The 17214-nt window shown below is 38.7% G+C and overlaps 1 long non-coding RNA gene across 1 annotated transcript; it reads left to right on the plus strand.

Annotated features, from left to right (window-relative positions):
- Positions 1 to 9873: 9873 nt before the first annotated feature.
- LOC306805486 lies at positions 9874 to 17177 on the plus strand. Its single transcript, XR_013775223.1, has 3 exons — positions 9874 to 10212; positions 12039 to 12232; positions 17030 to 17177. It is a non-coding gene; the product is annotated as an uncharacterized lncRNA (long non-coding RNA).
- Positions 17178 to 17214: the final 37 nt, after the last annotated feature.

Below are 17214 nucleotides of genomic sequence, written 5' to 3' on the forward strand. Positions count from 1 at the left end.
CAGAGAATCTTGAAAAGTCCGAGAAAGACCCTAAAACTGTGTCAAAATAAATCACAGCCCCTTCTTTTTCCTGCACATTGTCCTGTGTAACAACTCCTCCATTACATCCCTTCAGCCTGAAAGACTAGCAAAACTTGAGCCAAGTCAAAAGGTTAAATATTTTCCTGCTGTCTAGGATTTTGGCAAAGGGATATTGAATAGTTTGATGTGTTCTTCTGGAACACTTAAGGATTTACCACAAACCATAAATTCCATAAGTAGCAAAGCCATTGTAGAAGGAGAATCCACTGGTGTTAAAATAGTGCATTTATAAAAACATAATAATCTTAAAGAATACCTTATGTGACTTTCAGTAGTACAGTGAGAAACAGTGAATTTGTATGTTGCATTTATTCTGTGTAGGGTACGTTCAGCAAAGCAGAAGAGTAAAGCTCTCTGATAGGTTTTGTTCTGCACACACCTTTCTTCCCTACTGAGAACTTCAGAAGTGCAGGAAAGGAGAGCATGAACTCATATCTGGGCTCAGGAGTGCTTATCCTTGCATCACAAGGCAGGATGAGAGAAGAGTGCTGAAGCTGATATGGAGCAGCTTTCCCAGGTAGTGATAGACATGTGGGAAATGACTGCCTGCACTAAGTCTGCACTAAGCCAGAAGGAGGAGGATGTTGTGACATAAAGCTTTCTATGGTTCCAGGGACTCACTAGCTGCAGAGAAGATTCCTCACAGTGAAGAGAGGAGCACAAAATGTGAAACAAAGTGTCCCAAAAGCCCCCAAAATTTCTAGCATGGAAATACACTATATTTGTATCTGAAGAATTTGAAATGTGTCCTCTTCATGCACAGCTGTGAATATGTGCTTAGAGTGGCTGCTGCAGACCAGTGTGTTCTGAATTACAGGTGAAACCAGTCAGTTCAGAGAAGGACCCAAAGAATGTGGCCACAGGTTGACACCTTAGGTTACTGATTTGGTGCAATTTGGTCCAGTGTGTGTTAGGACCACCAGATATATAACTTGTGGTATTAGCAGGCTCTGCTCTCAGCTAACTCATTAGGCTTGCTAGTGCTAGGATATCATCGTGCTAGTTGTTAGTTTGAATTCTGGAAGAGAGCAGTAGTTCACAGGCCATGAAGCTAATTACTGTACTTTTTAAGAAGTGTCATACTAAATCCATCTAACACTGATCATAAATTTTATCACAATGTCATGAAAGTGGAAATAGATTAGAGCAAGGGGTTTTGTTTGGTGATTTTTGGAAGCCTAAATACATCTGAACACAACTGCAGCTGTGTTAGGAAATTTCTGGGTTGAGTAGCATTAAGCTGGGTTAAGCACAGTAGGAAAGTGGGTAACCAGCAATTGGGTGGAAACAACTGACCACTCTGTTGGTAACAATGCAGAGGAAGAGTAGGCAGGCCTTTTGCTTTTTCATCTGCTAAAGAATGAGGTTTAGAAAACTTGCACAACATTTGGAGATGGAGATTTATCAAAACTTTCATAATCTCTCTTTAAGGTAAGTTTAGAGGGGGTGGTGATTTTTTTTTGTTTTGCTTACTTGCTGCTAAACTTGATGCTGTCCTTGAAAAGGCATTTTTAGACAAGTTACTTACTAAGTTGATATTTTGTTGCCCTGTGAAGATATTCCTTCCTACATGCTCCTCCTTAATGCTGTGCTGTCTCTCTGTTGTGTAGCCAGTGTTAAAAAACATAATGGCACCAGTTATCTGGTGTACTGAGTGTGTTGTAGTAATGTTGGTACACATGGGACTGGGATGGGAAAGGCTGAAATAACAGCACCTCTTCAAGATGTCAAAGTACAGCCTCTAAAGTGCTATGGATGCCCTGCCGTGAGCTTGGGTTGCTAAATTAAAAGCTATGGTTAGAATTAAAGAGGGCTTCAAACAGGGATGAAGTCAGGCAGATTATGTAGCAAAATCTATACCAGCCCACTGTATTGAAAAATTATTTCCGTGGGAGAGAACTGCATGAAAGCAGGAAACATAGAACCTCATTTGTTGCTGATTTTTTTTTTAAGGAAAGTCCTTACACAGAGGTGAAAATATTGTTGTAAAAAAAATACCAGTATTTATAACAAAGGAGGTTTTTCACCCTAGTCTGTTGTTGAGGTCAGGAGTAGCAAGGAAGTTTTTCTTGCTGATGCTTCAGATTGCTACAGAATGCAGTGATTGAAGTAGTGTTTCCAAGGTAGATGATCTTTTGTTCTCTTTGTGATGGTTCATATCTGCTCCATACAACATCAGAATTTAGAAGTTGCCCTTTCATTCTGTCTGTGCTTTAAATTCTTCCTAGAGTCTTAAAAATAAGCTTTGTTGAGAGGTACTGTGTCCTTGAGTTTCTTCAGTATCCTGTTTTTTCTACCTGTAATTTTTAAGGCAGAATTCAGTGAAACTGCACACTTGTTTTGAAATGTAGGACATCCCAGAAGTTGTAGATATCCAGAATGCCACTGCTTTCACCAATATAGGTGTTCAGTTGTTCTTTCTCTTAATTATCAATATGCAAAACTTCACACCTGAGTCACTGATCACTTCTAATATCTTAGGATAGTTTTCATCTCTAGCAAACATTCTTCAAGTACTTTGTAAGATTAACACCTTTGAGGTTCATATTTTTAAGCTTATCTAAATGTTACCATATGTAATTTGTCACTTTGAGCAGGAGATGGAGCCAAACTGGACTAAATGGTTTGCTTTATTGTTAAAGTTGAGGATTAAATCAAAGCTTTTCTGTGAGATTTTTTGGGGTTCCAGAGACTCTTACATTTGTTGTGAGGATCCTGAACAAATGGAGAAATACTAGTTATAGATAGTTTGACATGGATGTGAATGTAAGTAAATGGATATAATTCACAGTTTTTGTTTTAAAAATTTATAAAAGCCTTTAAGATTTTAATAATTTGCTAAAATGTTCCTATTGAATAGAACTTTGCCAATCTAGAAAAATGTATAAATTTATGTAAAAATAAAGATTGTTCAAATAAAGTAAAAATTGTAAAGAAAAAAAATCACAAAGATACATGATTCTGGTTCCTCTATGAGAAATTACTAATAATTCTTTCTAGTGAATGAGATCCTTGTTCTCTTTGTGCAGATGAACTTGTGGGTGTGGGAGGTGATGATTCTCAAGGCAGTGATAATCAGAGGGGATGGGCTGCTCCTGTTGAAGTTCTTCCTGTCAAATTGGAGGTATGAAGTGAGTTTCCCTGACTGTTGAAGTCAGTAACTGCTGGGATCTTCTCAACTGCTCCTATTTGAGTGTATTTTTCCATAGGCACACGAGCATTGCCAAAGAACAGCTGCTCTTTGCTTGGAGCACCAGGTTCTGATGGATCAACAGTTCATCTGGGGGGAAATAGCTGCTGATTTTGCAAGCTGAGAGTCTTCAGACATTGATCCTTATTTCCAGCATCTGCTTTCTTTATTCCTTGGACACAATGGATGCTTTTACAGTGTTCCTAATAGCCAATAAAAGCATTTCCAGTAACAAAATGAAAATCTTTTCATATGTGTGCTAAAGTTCATTTCACTGTGATAGCATTTTAACTTCCAGGAGGGTTATGAAGGAGGGAGTTTGGTTTTACAGAAAAGCGAATATGTAGCCACTTCCTTCTACAGCAATTATAAATATATAAATATATTTGGAGACTATTTTAGTTGGAAGTATTTCTCACCTCGGTCCTGGCATTGCATCCCTCTTCTCCCTCTTACAGTCAGCTGAAGTGTAGAGAGAAACCAGTTAGGCTGAGATCCTTATTTCTGGTTACCCTGTTTTTCTCCTCCTTTAGTGTCATTTTTACTCTTTCCTTCTCAATCTCTTTAGTTCCCCATCTTTTGGCTGTGGCCACAAGAGGACACTTCTTGGGTTTGGTCACCTTGCTTCCCTAGAGTTCAGCTCTTTGATTTTAGTTTTCTGCCTATATACTTTGTCTCAGGCAAACGTTTCTTATATAATGCAGCAAAAGTGATGAACAAAAATCATTGTTCAGTCATTCCTGACATTATTTTTACGTATTTATTAAGTTCCTCAAACTTCTGTTTGCTAATGCAGATAAGAGCTTATAATTTCTTACTGTAGTCATGGCATGCATTTGGGATGGCTTAATTCCTCTGTGGGGAAAAGTAATGATGAGAAATGACATGCAGGTTCTCAGGTTCTAATGCCTGACAGTTCCCACCATTCTAGAAATGAGATTTACATCGGGTGGGATGAGCATTTAGACCTCACTTCTGCAGCTATGCCTATTAGATGTTTGTTGGGTTACGGGATGTCAATGATATAGAATCTGCGTGTACTGGGCTTTAAATAGGAGGCATTCCAGACAGAGCATGTGTTTGAGTCAGAAGTACATCTAATTGCTGTTGGTATCATTAAAGGTTGTAGGCATATGCTGCTGGAGCTTTGAGCACAATGAAAATCAGCCTCTGTTCCTTCACAGGTTTTTCTGCTTAATTTTGAAGGATAAAAATGCATCTGTGACCTTCAGTGTTCAGATCACTCAAATAGCATCTGGCCAGCTGGATGCAGGCCCTCATAGTGCAGAGGAAAATACCCCCTTGCTTAAACTGGGGGAAGTCAGCTTGTGAATGAATTTCTGGCCAGTTTTAGAATTCACACTTGTAAATACTGAGTAGCTGGGATCTCTCAAGTACAGCTGTATTTTGCAGCACTGGTTACTTGGGAATAAATTGCATTTCCCACTGCTTTGTAATTGCATTCAATCTGACAGTACAGATACCAAAAACTGTGCTGGGGTTACTCTGTGTTGGTTCAAAGACAGATAAGAGGGATTTCTAAATTTTAGAATATATATATTATAAAAATGTAATATTAAATGGTATAAATATGTAATATATATAAAAACATCTAGAACATATAAAGACATATTAAGGAAATAACCATATTCAAATTTTTGTCTGAATTGGGACTGGACAGCATAGGATTTTCTTGCTTAGATGATAAAAGCACTGTAATGCAGAGGAGGCATTCACACAGTTCTTGCAATGCACAGTGGTGATATCTATGACCTACTTTAAAAACCACATTTTATTTAAGAAGGCTCAAAAAGACATGTGCCATATCAGTCCTGGGTTTGAACATCTCTTTCCCAGTTGTGCTTGTCTACAATACTATCATGTATATTTGATTATAAATAACAACTTTGGGGATATTTGATGAGTTATAGTGTGGATTATTCATCTTTAAAGGATACCAAGAAACTCATAATTGTTATGGCTACAGCCCCTTTCAAACAGTCTTTTGTCAAGTCTGGTTCTTTTATGCATGACAATTCCTTAACCACCTTTCAGTCAGTGCTCCAGTATTTTTGGTCCCCAGTAATTTTGCATGAGCCATACCAAACGCAGGCTGAGGATGAGTCTCAAGCTGATCATCTGTGATTGGTGCAGGATTCTGGGCATTGTTGGATTTGTTCTCTGGTTCATTCAGAGAACAAATTTCCAGCAGAAAAATACTCTGGAGGGCCAGGCAGTGTTTGAGGCTAACTTTTAAATTACTCAGTCTAGTTGCCTTCATGAATCCTCTCTTACCCCACAGATATTTATGCTGAATTCTGTAAGATGTCTCTGATGCTCAAGGATTCAGATGGGTACCTGGGTACATGCATGCACAACTTGGAAGGGTGGCAACATTTTAATCCCTTGTTTAATAAGGAACACTCTAAATGGTGTGTTCACATCTGTACTTTCAGAATATATCTCAAAGCTTTCAAGCACAATGGTTCATGTATCTAGGTGAGAGATGTCTTGCAAATCTGAGGGTGAAAAAGAGAAGGGACCCCCTGCAATTGTGCTCCTTCAAAAGAGGGGGGGGGAAATAAAACAACTGGAGTTGTATTAGTGTGAGGCACATGAATCCAAAATGGCCCATTTGGTGTTGTCTCCTATGAAGACAGCTGCATCTGCTACATAAGACATCAAGGGTCCAAGCTATGAGAGATCCATTCCTAAATTAAATGTCAAGGTTGATCTGAATGCTAAAACAGAGACCACAAAGTGAATGGAGGAGGAGGATTTGTTTTCACGAATAAATAATCTTGTGGATAGCTAGAGTAAGAGGGAAAATGGAGAATATTTACCTGCTTTGTGTCTTGTAGTTTCTCCTTGCTCTTCCTCAGGAGGCTGGGGTGCTTTGTGGATGTAGAGCAGTTCTTCAGTGAACTTCAGTGAATAAAATGTGTCAGAATGGGATCAGCTGGTGATGTTCAACATAGTAGACTTGGGCTTCATTGTCTAATTCCTCTGAGTTGCTGAGTGATGCAGCTTGAGGCTTGTTTCTGGAACGTGCAATAAGACAAGGGAAAAGCATGGATGCATACAGCTGTTGTGATACAAGGAGGACAGTCAGGTTTTCAGGGTGATTTTTATCTTGTCTATGTGACAGTTCAGAAGTGTGGTGGCTCTGAGGTAGTGAGGGGTATGTTGTGCTGGTTCTCTGACACAGCACCAGATTCTAGGAGACCAACCAGAATCACAAACTTGGAGACTGGCTGTCAGATAGGATACTTGAATTGTCAAATGCATTTGCTTGTTGAACCTACATGTAAAGGAAGGAGTTCCTTCTCCTGTCTGATCCCTCCAAGGTCACCTGGCAGCAAAAGGAAAGGCTGCTCTGTGGGTTGCAGTTTCAGATTAGTGACAAGAATTTCCAGAGTTATCCATACCATGTGTTCCTAAGGAACTACTGAATGGACCCCTTACATGTATGTGTGGGTTTTTACACTGGCTGATTGTGGAGGTTGTATTAATAACTCTGTTATGTAGAACATAGATGTTGACCTGTGTAGAAGGAGAGCAAAAGGGCTGAATGAAGGCCATGATTAATCTCTGACACTTGCTTTGTGACATTCAGTAACTCAATGGCTGCTGTTGTCCTTGTAGGGAAGCTGTGCTCACAAAACCACTTTGAGCACTCAGCCTGTGCAACAAACACTATTACTGATGTCACTCTGTTTCCTTCTCTGTGGATTTCTAGATGCCAAAAACTGAAATACAGCATCCAGGATGCTCTATTGCTCTTTCTGCAGGGAAACCAAAATACATGGTCTGGAAGAAGCTCTGTTTGGTTTGCATTTCATACTCCCCAAGTGGCATCACTAGCCTTGCCAGTTCTTTCTGAGGTACTCTGCTTAGTGACAAGTGAACTTTATTTAGCAGGACATGCCATCAAATAGCTCTAACTAGGAAACTATTAAGAGAAAAAAAAAATATTGAAAGAAGCTTATTAGGTATAAAATACCTTATATCACATCCACTGACAGCTTATGCATTGTGTAAGTGCATTGTTTATAAATAACCTGTAATATCACATCAGTCCTTAACTTCTGCATGCTGTTTTTCCACTAGGGCTTCGATGATCATTTTATGAACCAATTTCCTGAGATTGCAGCACCCTTCATGCTTTGTAGTTTCTCCTGTGCTCACCTTTCAGGAGCTATACCCAGTGACTGCAGTATGGGTATGTGTATAATGGCTTGGCAGTTCTCCACAGTCGTGGAATTTACAACCATTGCTGTGCGTGTAAAGCTTACAGCTTTTTTTTATTTATTTATTTCTGGTGTATGATGAATTAGGCCATCTGTCTCCAATGTCTGCTGACCCTTCTCCCCCACTCTCCTCTTGCCTGGTATGTTGGCAGTGTCACACAGTCAGCCAAGGTCAAGGTCTGGAGGCTGGGTCTGTGACCTTCGCTGCTGAGCCCTCGAGGGCTCAGGCCTCAGTTTCCCAGGGTAATTCTCCAGTATGTTATGCACCCACTAGCCTGAGATGCCATGCAAGGAGAAGGGATCTGTTTACAGTAACATTAAGAATGCGATAATAGGAACTTCCTTCATGCTCAGAGCCAGTGCTTGCAGACTACTTTAAGCCCAAAGTTAACAAGAGGACTAGTTTTTCAAATCATAAATGAGACTCTTCCTGGTTTGCACCTAAAACAGTAGAGGACACTTGACCAAATGAACTGAACATAGGTCTGAAAACGTTAAATACAGATGCACTTAGACACTGCTGAGACAGTGGAAAGCTTTGATGAAATAAAGATATAAAGCTAAGTAAAATTGTCTTTGTTTATTCCATTGTGCTCAATTTTATGAAATAAAAATATGTGATAGTGACATAAGTATCAGCAGCCAAATAGGTGGTAGGATGTTCAACCCTTATATGGTGGGCTAGCACTAGTAACCCTAGAACTTGATCCGAAGATTTCTGAGATTAATGGGAATTTTTCTATGGAGTTTAATTGTGCTTTAGATTAAGTGTATAGATGCAAAACACTTTACGTAACAGTAAAATATCTGCAAGCACTTGGGGAATCTTTTGGAAGCTTTCCTGTAAATAGCTAGTTCTTTAGCATGAGTGTAAGACTGGAAAGTTTATTTACTGCTGTTGGCAGCCATCGCTGGGATATACAAGTGCCTGGGCAGCTCCTCAGGGAAGTGACTTTTGTAGTATTGCCAGTGCTGTTATAAGATGATGAGTCAAGTATTCAAAAAAAAAGCGAGAGTGTATGGAAATGATGGGGCTTTGTTTTTAAATAGAAGGCTGTAAGTTCTTTTTTGTTTGATGCTTCCCCTTTGACCTTTAAAGGTGCCTGCAAACCATATTTCAGAGCAGTTGTATGTATCCAAAAGAGCCAGGAACAACTTCCCAATCAGAACCTGGAATTGCCATGCTGTAATATGACTAAAAGATGGTACAGATTTACAGATGGTACATGGATTTACATGAACACCTTGGGAAGAGGTGATACTGAGCTAGCAGAGGGATTGGTGGAATGAGATTTAATGAAGTTGACCAGCAATGAGGAAGAGGAGAAAATTCCTACATGTAGAAAGTAGATGATAGAACAGACGTAGCATGCCTGGAAAACAAGTAACTCTTGTGATGTTCTAGATCAGGATTACCTCTGACAAGGAATAATTATGTGTAGTGCTATGCCAATTCTATGCACAATATAATTTAACCCAGTAACTCCAAAGAGTTGTTAATTTTCAGCTCTCTTTTTTTAATTTTTTTGTTTTGTTTTGTTTTGTTTGTTAACTTGACTACATGTTTTTGCATCTGTTTTGACTGCGTTGTTCAGAGATTTGTCTTGTGTGTCCAAGTAGTCCTGTCTGGATGTGAGGCAGCTGAAGAGGTTGATGCTGAAGGCTGATAATTTCAAATGCAAATAGGTGTTCTCACCCCTTGAGAAGAGTCCAGCCTCTTCTAAATATCAGAGCCTGCCCAGACTCAGCTGTGGTTGTCTATTAATAGATGAGATTGCTGCTCTGAGATGAGGTCCTGCTTATGCTGCACTAAAAGGTTGGTCTTAGAGCAGTCACAGGTATGTGAAGGCACATGACTGCCTGCCCTGGCACACAGAGGGGGATGCTGTGCCACCCCCTCACACATGGCCCAGAGTGTACATTCACAGGCACTTGTTGGACCACGCTATAGAGAATTAGTAGATCTGCCATGAGGGAGCCTTGAACCTTCTGTAACAGGCAGCACAGACATAGCCTTGGTTTTTCTGCTGGAATTTAGCTTAAAAGGAACCCCTTAAGCCTCTCTATGACTTTACTGGGAGTTATTATGGAGTGACCTAGAGGAAGAGAAAATTAATCCACTGTGTGTAACCTCAGTGTGAGGAAATGGGGATTTGATGGTGGTGTGACTGATAAAAAGTTTAATGTCTTTTCCTCGTGCTTTTTTTTAGTGTTTAAATGTAAATGAGACAATTTTTGATCACTTCTCAGTGTCTACACATAAGGGATCATAGTTTCATGAATAGAGCTGGACTTACGAATTGAAACACAAATCAAACATTCCCTTCATTGTTGTTATAATATTTCCTCTGCACTAATAATCCCTCAAACACCAAAGCAAAAAATGGTTTGCTCCTTGTAAGGGAAAAAATTTCAGGACCATAAAATTCAGATTACTTTGGGACTTCTGTCTCTCTCTGACTCTACTAACTGGCAGAAAATTAGATGACATCAAAGAATTACTGGAAAAGAATTTATTTAATTTCAAAATTAATTGGAAATTGTCATATGTGGTTGTAATGCTAACAGCTGTTTTTATGTCACTTTACTGTAAAAAGAGAGCAGCCTGGATTATGCCTGGATAAGGATATAGAAGATGAAGTATGAACTGTGATAAAGATATAAGTTGAACTTTCTGGGATGCACAGTCAGGTAACTGCTGTCTGTCCTGCACCTGTTAAGTGTTTTGTTAAGTTTTCTTTTGTTTGTTTTGGAGGTTTTTTATTAGTTAAATGTTAAAATGAATTAAATTAATTCTTAAATTTAGATAAATAATTTTACTTCAAAACCAATCAAATGGAATATACAAAAAACAATCCTGTCCTAAAAAGGAGTTGGAAAAATATCTAGTTTTTCATTGTTTTTATAAGATGATGAAAATACCTCTATGGGGAGCTCAACCCTTCTGTAATTTCTTACACATTGGTCTGGGTTATATATTTTTAGGGAAGGAACCAAAGAGGGAAGGTAGTTGCAGTAAAAATCAGCAGGCAAACATGAATGAGTTTGGCCAATGAAGTCTACTTCAGAGTGGTTTATTGGTCCTCTGCCACCTCTGATTGGTGTGGCTTACCACACAGCTATTGGCTGCCTTGAAAGATTTTTGGTAGGCAGACTGAGAAAGTATGTTTCTAATGAAGCAACATTTGATGCACAGTATACATCTGAAGGATTATCAGAGGCCTTGGGTATATAGTGAGATACAGGCCTGTGGACCAAGTGCTTTCAGCCACTATCAGTGTAATAATTTATACAAAATGTGACATTTTACCATCTAACTGCAGAATTTTCAGGGAAATTAATAAAATGCAAAATAAAACTCTGTAGAGTGTATTAATAGCAGGTGTGAAAAGCAAAATTATTTCCAAATTTGCATATGTGCTCTGACCTAAAAACCCAATTCCTTAAAAAAAACATAGTTAAAGCCAAATAAAACTTAAGGGGGCTAACAATTCCTGCATCAAGAGTTTAACAATACCCATGGGCTATTAATCATATTCATTGATGGGATCCAAATTGCAGCTTCTAAGATGGCTTTTCTGGGTTTGGGACTTGCAGGTTCTGTTTGCTTTAACCTTCCTTCCACCAAAATTGACATCCTTATAACAGCACCACAAACTATGCCCTTATGAAAAATCTTATCAGGATCATTAAAAAAAATTAAGGCCAGTTATTTGTTGGTCATTTAAAGGAGTCCCATTTATAGCAGCAAAAGTTCTGCCTGTAGCCTTGAACTGGACTGGTTAGAGGAGAAGATTACTCACCCACTGCTAAGGCTGTCAGGAAAATAGTCTGGGTTGTGAGAGGATAAATACAGATTGAGAGCAGCCTGGGGGAAGGCCTGCAGCCACACAATGTGTTTGTCATCAGTTTGCAGGTCAGCCCATCCCTTGCTGTTGAGCATAGGCTGTTGCTAGTACTGCAGTTTCCACTGTAGTGGAATACATGGTGAAGATGCTGAGAAAAACAGATTCTCTGAGTGTATTATGCAATCTGTTATGCAGAATTAGAGCTGAAACAGCCCATTCAGTGGGAATGGGTTTGTTTTATGTCATTCTTCCAGCAAAGGTTTATCTGTGTGGCCTGGAAATTACAACATTAAATGCCCAGCACAGAAATTTTGTGTGAAGATTATCTGACTTAAGTTTTCTCAGTGTACTGCAGTCTGGGCTTTCTGCTGGCACAGGAGCTTCCACTGCCAAGGTTTTCAAACATTAATGCCTGGAATTACAAAAGGAGGAATAACAGAAGAGAATATTTTCTCTGTTTCACTCCTTTGGCATGACAATGACTATTAAAAACTTTTGCCCTTCTCTCACTTCTCTCAAGCAATTTCTTTTAAGCTTCCTAGATGAAACAAAGCCATGGCATTTCTCCACCTGAGTAAAATTGCTCTGCTTTCTTAAATATAAAGACATAAGCCTTGGATACCAAAAAGTTATATTTTTTTAATGCTGTTTTTATTTTCCCTTCTCCAGCTTTACACATAAAATATATGTACACAGAAGACTTGAGGTGTTTCAGGTACTGAGTGTATCAGCTTCCTCTCCTGAGCTGAGTCAGGGATGGTTACCTGCAAATGACACTGAGGCAGCTGCACAGCTGCTGCATCCTCAAAGTGGAGTTTCTGTTGTCACTTCTCTTTTGCTAGGTACAGCTTGGCACATTCAAGGTCAGCCTTTCTCATTCTCATGGTGCTCATGTGTGCTTGTGAGCACTTGCATCTGATTCCTCTAGTGCTGAGACCTGTCCAGGGGTGTTACATCTCTAATCTTAAAATAGATCCACTGGATGTTTAGTATATACCAGTAGTACAGTGTGATTATTTAGTGAGGATTATATTTCTTTAAGTTGTAAGCAGTAATGCGATTGTGCTGTATTTTTAATTATGTGTTCATTTCAGTGAGTGCAGCTGGTGCTGCAGTGGTGGAAGGCAGTGTTCTTGAATCCATGTGATGCATCACCACCACGTGCTTGGTGCCTTGCTACTGGCATGGTCTTGTGAGGTGTTCATCACAGTCCAAAAATAAAACTTGCTCACAATGTGATGTATGGAATAGTCTTACAGGAGAAGGTAAGGGAGAGTTTTATTGCTTGTATCACTTGGCATTGGGACTGAATGAAAACTGGAAAGTATTATGCCACGGCAGTAGCCTTTCAAATTGCCTCTGGATTTGCAAGAAGCAATTAACAAACCTTTATAATCTATTATGTAGCTTTCTTTTCTTCATTCCACTAGCTTAGTTCCATAGAATTTCTTTCTTTTGGTGAATGTCAAGTAATCCAAAAGGGTAAAGGATTTTGTTGGAAAAACTCTTGCTCACATTTCTACCTAATTCTGATGTTCTGTAAAAGTGTTATATTAATAAACAAATGATTGCTATAAATAAATGAAATTCCAGCACCTAAGTACACAGACATTTCACTGCAATTTCACTGCAGTCAGTTGGAGCTACAGCAAGGGCTCTTCAGTCTCCCTTGCCTGAGGCTGCAATGCTCTCACTATAAAGCAATTGGTCACACCTCATTATTGAGGTTATTTGCAATAGTGTGCAAAGGACCAAATAACAGATGTTTTGAAATGGCTAATCAATTTTTATAGATTTAATTAGGTTGATGGCTGCATGTATTTCAAATGTGCTTTTTCACCAAAGCTAGGGAAAGGATCTTAATTACAAATTCAGTCAAGCCTCTGTGAGGCTCAAGCTCCAATGTTAGAGCATAAGTATTACTTGCATGCTATTGCAATATTCTATTTTGGCCACTGGAGATTCTTGTCTCTTAACTTCACTCTTAGAAAGTTACATTTGGACTTAGATGTATGACACTTGTTGTTTGGAGTGACACACACAAATCCCCATATACCAGAATGAAAATTCAGCCCTAATCATCAAAGGGAAGTGAGGACTAAATGAATGTGTCATGCATATCCAATTTCTCTACTGATCATCCAGAGAAAATAAATCACAGTGGATGTCCTTCCATTTCTTTTTTGTTTCAAGAGCTAGAAGAAATTCTCTGTTAAAGTCACCCTGGGTTTCCCCAGGGAATACTAAAATAAATTAATATTGTCTGATTAAATGTTTTGACCCATATTTAAACCACTGTAAAATGATAGGCCTCTTTTATCATGGCACCAGGCCAGCCTTTTTTTGTTTGGTGAGCTACTGGAATCAGAGGATAAAACTGGAGGATCACATCTTAACTGAACTAATAATCAATTTCATTAATTTTTAATTTTTTTTTTTTTTGGTAACTGTTCTTTTTCAGATACATTTCTCATGTTTCAATCTCTCAGGGATGTCTAATGTCTATCTGTGCTAAGATCTCCTGTCATCTTCCCATTATGCATCTGAAAAGACACAGAAAAGAAAAGACATAAAAATGGGAAAAGGCATTGCATGAAGGTCTGGCTTGAATAAGTGGAAAATTTTAAATGGCACACATTGCAGATAGGTATCCAAGTCACATTGATTTCAATGGGAATAAGATAGCTTACAACCCCTCATCTCTCTGAAATGTTCCCTTGCACCCTAAGGCAATTTAATTTGGAAAGAATTGTTGGAAGAAATATGATAGGTGTATAAAATGAGCAGTATAAAAAGCATGCTGCCACAGCAAGAGCAGTGCCCTGAGACTCGGAACCTGCTCAGAAGTTAATTGAAATCAATTGGAAAGACTTCTGTTGACTTAAATAAGCTCTGGTTCAGACCTTGTGAGAGCTACTTTCAACACCCAGGTCTTCCACAATTTTTTTGAATGGCTCAAGTCATTCAGACCCTTATCCAGAAAGAGGGCCAGATATTGTAATGGGGTTGCTCCAACAGAAGAAAGTATGAAAGGTTCTCTGTGCAGCCTCACACTAGCCTCACACTCTTCAGAAATGTGATAGGAGCTTCTAATGTAAAACAAATAGTGATTTGTATTTAACCTGTGGTACTTACAGTTGTAGGATGCTGCCAAGACAATTTAAAAACATTTAAAATATTAGGATTAGGCATTTAGGATTTAAAAACCAGCATCTGTAGTCATATTAGTTTTGATAAAATGTGACAGGCCACCAATCCTCATGTTTCCCAGCATAAATTCACCACCAGCTAGAATAACGAAGCAGATACCTCAAAGGAAGAATATGTTACTGTTAAGTAATTTATTATATCTTTTATGTATTTTGTTATCCAGCCTTTATGTGGATGGAATGGCAGAGTTGTGTGTAACTTGTGTAACTGGGGCCATTCCCTTGAGGTGATGGAGAGTCCTGGTGAGTGCTGCACCCTTCAAACCCAATGGGCTGGGTTCTTCTGGCTGCTCTAGCCCCTCTCAAGCTCTAGCAATGTTTTTGGTGCAGTCAAGAAATCTCTGAAAGAGAGGCTGGGCAGTACTTTGTGGGATGGAGCCTTAGCCATCTGAAATGAGGTCAGTTCAGATGGTCACAGCTTGTTGTTAATAACACCAATGTTGTGGATTCAATCCCTGTATGGACCATTCACTTAAGAGTTGGACTTTAATACTGTGCCCTCTAATCACGTCCTGGGAAAGGACAAACAGTTTTTCTGGAGATGCTGTAAAAGCTATCTGAAGCAAACATTTCAGCTAAATAACTGCTTTCCATTTTGTTTGAGCTTAACCCAAACAAACTTTTTTATGAGTATTTTGAGAATTGAAGGAACTTGTATTATGTTTGCATGTTCACTGCAAAAAAAAAAAAAAAGAGAGAAAAATAATCACTGATCTTGTGAAAGCTTCACCAGAGTTAGGAGAGGTAATTTGCATTTGAAATGAATTCCTGCTGCTTTGCTGCTTATATATTTTTATTAGCTAAAGTAGCTTCAATACAGAAGGAAGAGACCAGTCCCAGAAACTCAGAAGACTGGAAATTAAGGTAACTTTGGAGAGATGGGAACATGCAGTTCAACCTCACTCTCTGAGGAAGGCACAGGAATTTGAACTTTCCTGACATTTCTCTTTACTAAAAATTTATTTTCAATTACTTAGAATTGTATTGAATTAGAACTATTTAGGTTTAATTTCTCCCTTTGAATTCTGTCTTACCTTCCTGCTGCCTGTCCTTAAGAATGGGCTTTTTTCTTGTTTTGTTTTTTCTTTTGGTTTTTTTGTGTTTTTGTTGTTGTTTTGTTTTGGTTTAGTTTTGTTTTTTAATCATGAGTGTCCTGAGAAGTTTTCTTGCTTCTTTTAGGCGTGTGACCTCACTTGTAATGTCTGTGACTCTGCTTACAATTTTAGTGTCTCTTGAACCTGAAAGGGTAAGGATACAACTGTGCTTGTGAGAAAAATTGAGACAAATGATATAATTCTTTCAGGAGTATTACATTTCTTGTGGGCTGAATTCAGCATGAGCTGATTGATAAAGTTTTCCTGAGGCTACATATCTTTTGGCAATTGATCAGCTTACTGGAAAAAATGATGACATGTCAAGTTCTTATGAAAAAAGCAAGTGGAAAGGGAAAAAAATGGAAGAGGAAAGGTGTGATTTTAAAAGCTTCTTTTTCTTTTTATAGTTTTTTGTTCTGAAAGTGCCCTGTTAAAGAAAAAAATAAATTGAATAGTCCATATGTTGTAACTACAACCTAATTGATTTCTCTGTGAACTATGAAAGGTAAGGGACCTTTCATTGCCTAAGGTGGATTACGTGTTCTTTGGTTCAAGGGCACCACTGTGAGGTTTCCAGAAAGAAGCATTTCCAGAAATCAGAATGCATTTCATATGGGATTTTAGGCAGATTCAGGCTTTAGCCTTTTCCTGGCTGAAGGCTGTTTTTGTTTTTCCTTGTATCCTGGGCATGAAGTAATCAAATGGCTTTGCTTTGGTCTGTTTGCAGGCTGCATGGTAATCCTTGCATTCCAGCTTGTGTGTGTGTAATGTTCAGAAGATTAGTAATGATGTGTTATCACAGCCAAGGGCTGTCCAAGTAAGAGCTATGTGGACTGTGACTGATGGGTAGGGTTTATGCCACTCTTTCACCCTGGGATTGCTAGCCACAGACTGATCACACAGCTTTTTTTGACAGTGGAGGAAAAACGAGCGGCGTTTATGTGTGGGTTAAAGCATCTGACTTTTCAGACAGGATTTTTTAAGTGCAAAGTATCCTGATATGATCATATTTATTTTATATTTTGTATATAGAGACATGTCTTCTTCAAGACTCTTACTTGATCTGCCTATTAGCCAGCCAAAATAGTTAATAACTTGGATTTAAACAAGCATCAGTTAAACTAAGATTTCCTTAGGCTCTGGTTCAAAGTTTCCTGGATGGGGCTGAATTTAAGGCACACTCCATGTGTGAAACCTTATTTTCTGTTCAGGGCATGTGTTTGCAATGGCTTCTGTGTCTGGGAGAGTGATGCATTCCTTAGAGACACTGTATGACTTCCCTTCTTACTAGGTACAAATACAAACATTCAAAATGTTTGTGTGATCTCTGCTTCTGTCTCTTTCCCAAAGTAAACAGCCTTTTCTTCTTCCCTACTTTGACTGTATCACTCTCAAGATCCTCCTTAGATGCATGGTCATGCCTTTTATTAATATGAATTGTTGGCCATCTTCAAGCCACCTGAAACATGGAGCTGTAAGGACTGTGAAGACTTACTGGACCTGCAAACTACATAAATTATATAACCTTTTGTGCTTCTTTCT

The sequence above is a fragment of the Erithacus rubecula genome (genome assembly GCF_903797595.1).
Source record: "Erithacus rubecula genome assembly, chromosome: 9".
Taxonomy (NCBI): domain Eukaryota; kingdom Metazoa; phylum Chordata; class Aves; order Passeriformes; family Muscicapidae; genus Erithacus; species Erithacus rubecula.